This window comes from Lontra canadensis, unplaced genomic scaffold, assembly GCF_010015895.1.
Source record: "Lontra canadensis isolate GAN:19392208 unplaced genomic scaffold, GSC_riverotter_1.0 scaffold219, whole genome shotgun sequence".
Lineage (NCBI taxonomy): Eukaryota > Metazoa > Chordata > Mammalia > Carnivora > Mustelidae > Lontra > Lontra canadensis.
Window position 1 is genome coordinate 408250 of NW_022631213.1, and position 6131 is coordinate 414380.

Consider the following 6131-nt stretch of genomic DNA (forward strand, 5'->3'; position numbering starts at 1 on the left):
ACAGGGGTGCCTGGGTGGCTCAGTCGGTTGAGTGTCTGCCTTCAGCTCAGATCATGATCCCCGAGTTTTGGGATTGAGCCCCATGTCAGGTTCCCTGCTTCTCCTTCTCCCTCTGCCCCTCCCATCCACTCATGCTCTCTCTCAAATAAATTAAAAAAAAATTTTTTTATTTTAAAGAGAGGTGGATGTGGGGACCTGATCCCAGGTGGATGGCGTGGAAGGAGGCCGGGTTTGAGCTGCCTGAAAGGCCCCTGCCCAACAGGACAGCCTGACCATCCCGGACTTCAGACTCAGGCGCCCCAGTCCTCACTACTCTCCTCAACCTGGATGCTATGCCTTTATTGATGCAGCCACAGACCCCCGGCCCCCATTGCTGACTATGGAACTGACCATCATCCCTGGACCCCCAAGCCCACACTGGAGTTCGGTCCCCACCCCCTTCCCCCGGGCCCCCAGGTCTGTGCAGTCAGCTCTGTGGCCCTGCGTGCCATAGTTACACTTCCCTCCTCCCATGAACCACTGTCCCTCCCCCATTCCTCTGCGCATGGAGGCAGGGCACAAATAGATAAATAAAACAAAATAAACACGTTCGTCCCTGTTAAGTTTCATCTCGTTAGATCCACCCCATCGCTCCGGCCTGTCAACTTCCCTTTAGATCCCAGCTCTGTCAACTGGCGTATTTGCCATCATCCCCCCCAGCTGTGTGGCATCTGCAAATTTGATAAAGTACATGGAGCGTGTTTGTCTCAGAGGAAGCCCCCTCCGCTGCATTGGGTGGCTGGAGCACAGGCGTGCGCAGGCGCGTGTGTACACACACACACACACACACACACATATACACACATGCGCTTTCCCCTTTCTTTTCTGGCTGAGGCTTGTCAGCCCTGTCCAGTCACCGGGATCCCGGTGGGGATCCTGGGCACCTGTATCCCATAGAGGGTTTGTCACTTGCAGCCACTTGCTGTGCACGTGTCCCTGCGGTGGATGGGATGCTCTGGGGACATCCACATGTCCTCACTTCCATCAGCAGCTGTTTAAAGAGCCTTTGCCGCGGCAAGACCCCACTGGCCCTTTCCTTCGAGCTTAAGGCGAGGCTGGTGAGCCAGCATGGACCTTGGCACTCCCGGCCAGCTGTGCATCCCTTCCATTGCCGCTAGACACACCAGACGCAGCGTCCGGATGTGTAGCTCTTCCCCCTCTTGGCTGCGGCTGCTGATGGTGAAGTCAGCACAACTGCTTGGGGTGTGAGCTCCTTCTTGCCAGTGTACTTGCTGCGCGCTGTTTCTCTGATCCTTCTCTTCGGGGGATCCCAGACCTTCTCTTTGAGGTAATCGCATAGCAGGGATAGCCAGCTTGGAAAGATCCAGATCTTCCCTGCAGAGCCTGGCAGACATTGCCTAAATGGAATGAAAAAGATCGCAGGGCCTAGACAGATCTTCCAGAATCTTCTAGGCCATGCCCCAGCCTCCAGGCACTGCATGTTAGACCACGGAAGACTCAGGCATATTCCTCTAGCTCCCCTCCTGCGATGGGAGCTGTTTGTTCTTCCTGCATCGAAGGTGGTAGAAGATGGTTACCTGGGTCAGGGAGCTGAGGTTGGTAATAAACCAGCCCAGGTTCTTGGTAGCGGCTTCTACCAACGTGCATTGATTTCTTGCTCACATCGCTGCATTGCAGGTCAGCTGGGGATTCGGTCCAGGCCACCATGGCTTTGGGTCCCAGGCCTTGCGGGGGGGAGCACCACACTCGGGCAGAAGGAAAGAGATCACAGATCACGTGCTAGCTCGTAGGCTTTCCGCCTCCACGCGCCATTTGTCACTTCCATTCAACATATCACTGGCCAAAGCAAGTCATGTGGCTGTGCCTCATTGCAAAGGGACTGAGGCAGTTCTGAGCTCTTCTAGTGCCAGGAATTCTGGCAAACGGCCTTTGTGATGTCTCTGCATACTGACCCGTCGTGAGTTCCTGTCATACCACTCGGATGCTCATTCTGAGTCTAGTGTGGAATATTCTTCTACTTCCCACCCGAGGAACTGTGTCATACACACTCCTGGGAGGTTTTGTCCATGCCTGGATTAGTTATCCATTACGTGTCACATACCACCCCAAAACTTAGTGGTTCTGTGTGACAAAATTTCATAAACTACACACACACACACGCACACACGAAGTGCCTAAATCAGGTCTGTGCATGAGTTAGTAGTATGGGATCAAGGTCAACGTCCTGGTTTTGACAATCGGGCGCAATTATGTGGGACATTATCACTGGGGGAAGCTGGGTGAAGGGTACCCGAGAAGTCTCTGTACTCTTTTTGCATCTTCTTGTGGATCTTCAACTATTTCAAATTAAAAAGTTATAATGGTAATAATATGGACTTAGTGGCTTAACACAGCAACCATGTATGCATTCATGACTCTGCCACGTGGGCAGTGCTGGGTGGGAACAGCTTATCCCTGCTCCCGTGGGACACACTTACGCATCCAGGGTGCCAGCCGGGGACGCTGAAAGAGCTGGGGGCAGGCGGGCATCTGTCCCCCACAAGCTCTGTCCAGCAGGACAGCTGAGCCACTTTATGTGGTGGCTCTGGGCCTCAGGGATGAAAGCGGAAGTGGTCAGGCCTCGGGCTGGCCCTGGCCAGTGTCCCCCTAACCATCTCCCTTCTCTTAAAGCAGTCGCAGACCCCACCTGGATTCAAGAAGAGGTAGATGCCCCCTCTTGATGATGGGAGGGGCGGTGTGTTCAGTTCATTGCCATCACCAGCTGGGTCAGAGGCTTCTCAATCACCCCCCCCACCACTCGGGCTCCAGTCCAGCTCCCTCACCTGTGATATGGGGGCTGGAGAAGGCAATGGCGGCAGCCACGCAGAGAGTGTCACCGATGCAGGGGTGGAGCTGGACTCACACCCCAGGGCTTAGCCCACCTTACCGCTTGAAGCCCAGGCTGGTGGTGAGGCCCACCTCGCCAGCCTGCCACTGCTGGGGAGTCTGTTTTGCACATGCTGGTGTTTGCAATCAGAAAGTTCAGCGGCCCTTCCAGTGTGCTTAAATTAGTCCCCATGAAAACCAAATCATTTCATTTGCAGAGAAGGGCTTAATTGCAAGGGGAAGGAGGCAAAGGGAATTCTGTTGCCTGTTTTCATTGAAGAAAATTGCTGTACTTTCCCTGTCTCCTTCCTAAACAGAAGTGGCTCAGAAATTGGGCTGTAATCACCAGCGATACCTCTGTTCCCCTTGCTTCTCAGACCTTGTTCAGGTCCTCTGCTCCCAAGCCCCTGCTCTGGATTGTCCCCACCTGCAGCCTGGTACCTGCAGGAGGCAGTCCCTCCATGGTAGCCAGCAGTCTCGGCACACTGCTGCTGCCGGGTTGAGGGGTTCGCCCTTGAGGTCCTGGGAGGCCTCAGCCCTGGATGCCCCAACTCTTGGCAGGAGAAAACATCCTGTCACTTCCTTTAGAAATCTTGGCCCATCTGCTCCAAGCCCCCACTCCAGGAGAGGAGGAGAGAGCCGCCTGGCGCCCTGGAGGAAGAGCAGACTGGGTGGAACAGCAAATGTGGAGGCTTGGTGGCAGCCGTGGGCCCCCAGGCAGGGCGAGGGCAGCAAGCTGTGTGGCCAGAAAGCATAATGGGGGCGGGCATGTGGGTACGTCGGAGGAGCCTCTCAGAGCCTTTCTGAGGTCCTGGCATAGTTTTACTCTTCTGGCAAACCCAGCACAGCTCAAAAAATTGTGAGTGGCTCCCATTGTTTTCTTTGGAGAAGGGAAGAGAGCAGGGCTGAGGACACAGGCTCTGGGCTGGTGTGCCTGGATTCAAACTGCAGCTCTGCTACTTGCCCGTCCAACCCGTGCCTCAGTTTCCCCCAGACCCCATAAAGGGGATAATAATAGCAACTACCGTGTGGGGTGTCGTGGCCCCACGGTGGGCTATGGCTCACTAGGAGCATCTCATGTATTGGCTAATTTTACCATTTCTTTCTCAATGACGTCCCTTGGTACAGGGATAGAGTGCTTGATCTGCCTGAGGTCCCAGCCAATAAGGGACAGAGCCGGTCCTGAGGATGCTGAGTGCCAGCCTGCCCCCCACTGTTCAAGCCCCAGGTGGCATGCTCCCCCCCTCCCCCACTCATCCCCTCTGTCTCTTTTCCCTGGTGCACCACGAGCCCCTCTCTCCAGATTCTCTCCTTGTTTCTAGAGCTTTCTCTGGGGACAGGGTGGAGAAGCTGGCCTGACTGCCCCAGGAGGCCTGTTTGGAGCTGAGTTACTGTCTGACCACTCCCCTGCCCCTTCCCTTTGGTGGAGGCCAACAGGATAATGGATTTGAAGTCCATAGGCCTGCCTCAACGCAGGGATTTGTGTGTGTGTGTGTGTGTGTGTGTGTGTGTGTGAGAGGGAGAGAGAGAGAGAGAGAGAGAGACTCAAAGTCAATGGTGTATTAATTAAGGGGAACAGCTGCTACCGCAGTTCTTATGATAAGTCAGTGACAAATGGCCATGTTTACCTTTCTTCTGAGCGGAGGCTCCGGAAGATGGCCTGGAGCTCCTGGGTGGATGTCCACGGCCGAGATTTGTGGGGTACAGCCTCTCCCTCCTTCACCACCCACAAGCTTCTTTATCCGTGCCACCAAGCCCAAGGGGCTGTTTGTCACTGAGGAAAGACAGGTCTGAGGCCTGGGGAGGCTTGGAAGGGACTAGGCAGAGCCAGGGAAGCTTCTCAGCAATGGCTCCCACTAAAAAAGAGACCCCTGGACCCCATCCTCAGGCAAATCCCTCCACCCTGCCCTGTCCCTTGTGCAGTAAGAGCTGCTTGAAAGAGATGCTTGGCCCTTCAAAGCAGAGGAGGGCTGCAGGGCCAGATCTGAGGCTGAGCGGCAGAGGACGCACCTCCGGGCCTTTGTGCCTGCGCGCAGTGCTCCAGAAAGCCAGGGGCCGACTGGCGGGGGCCTTTTGTTATCTGGCTTATTTTGATCTCGCTGCCGCTCTCCAAACAACCTCACAGAAATAGAGCCGTGCATTAACTTCCTTCTCAACTTAAGACGAAACAGGGCAGAGGGAAAAAAAATCTTTCCCTGAAAAACAGAAACGGGAAAGGTGGGCTTGTTTCTGTCTGGGTTGTGTTTCTGGGTGCTTTGACGGTCAGTTTCTCCACCGAATTTCCCGCAGATAGTGCTCCCGCACCAGCCACCACCCAGAAGTGGGACGGTGTGGAGGGTGCAGCAGGGCCGGCAGAGAAGGATGCCAACCCCTATTCCTGCAGCTCTTCCCCACACCCCACCCTGCCCTCTGGGTAGGGACTGTTCTGGCGGAGGGCGATGGGACCCCGGAAGCTCCGTGAACCCTTGCGCTGCAGACCCCCATAGGCCCTGCGCCCTCCCTCCCAGACTGCCCCCGGGGCTTCCAGAGCAATGGGGGCCCAGACACTGGTCTGTGGCAGACATTCATCTCTGCCTCCTCAGAGGACACTGTCAGCAGACAAGAAGCCCCATCCAGCCTCACTCTGCTCTTCCTTCCTCCCCCTCCCAGGGCTGAAAGGGGCTGAGCACCCCCCAGGAGCGTCTGGGGCCCTGCGGGGAGGCAGAAATGGGGCCGAGGATGAAAGGTTCTACTGACCCCTGCCCCTTGCTCACACTCACTGGGACCAGGTGGGCATGTTTTGAACCCACCCCGCCGAGTATGGAAGCCACGCAGAGTGATAATGGGGAAACTGAGGCTCTGGAAGGTTTGGGGGCTTGCCTGAGAGCCTGTTGGTGGAAAGGCTGGGGCCCACAGCGGGGTGAGGTCAGCCAGCCCTGGGAGAAGGCTCAGGGCCCCTGGTCAGCCCGCCCCACCCTCCTCTTCTGCTGACCTCTCGGCAAGCTGCCATCCTTTACAACGTCACTCTAGGGGGAGAAAGGGGGAGAACCATGGACGAGAAACACATCCATTTTTAATAAATAGTTTATTTATCCAATAGTTTCAACCCTGATATTGAAGCCTGTTGCAGGGTTATTTTTCTGGCTGGAGCCTGATTACGACCGTTTCTTTGCCACGGGGCTGGCACTCAGATTCCAGCCCCGCCGATCATCCAGATATCAGAGGAAATGAGAGAGTATTGCTCAAATGAGGGAGACTGGAGCTTTATTAGAGAAACAAAAAATACC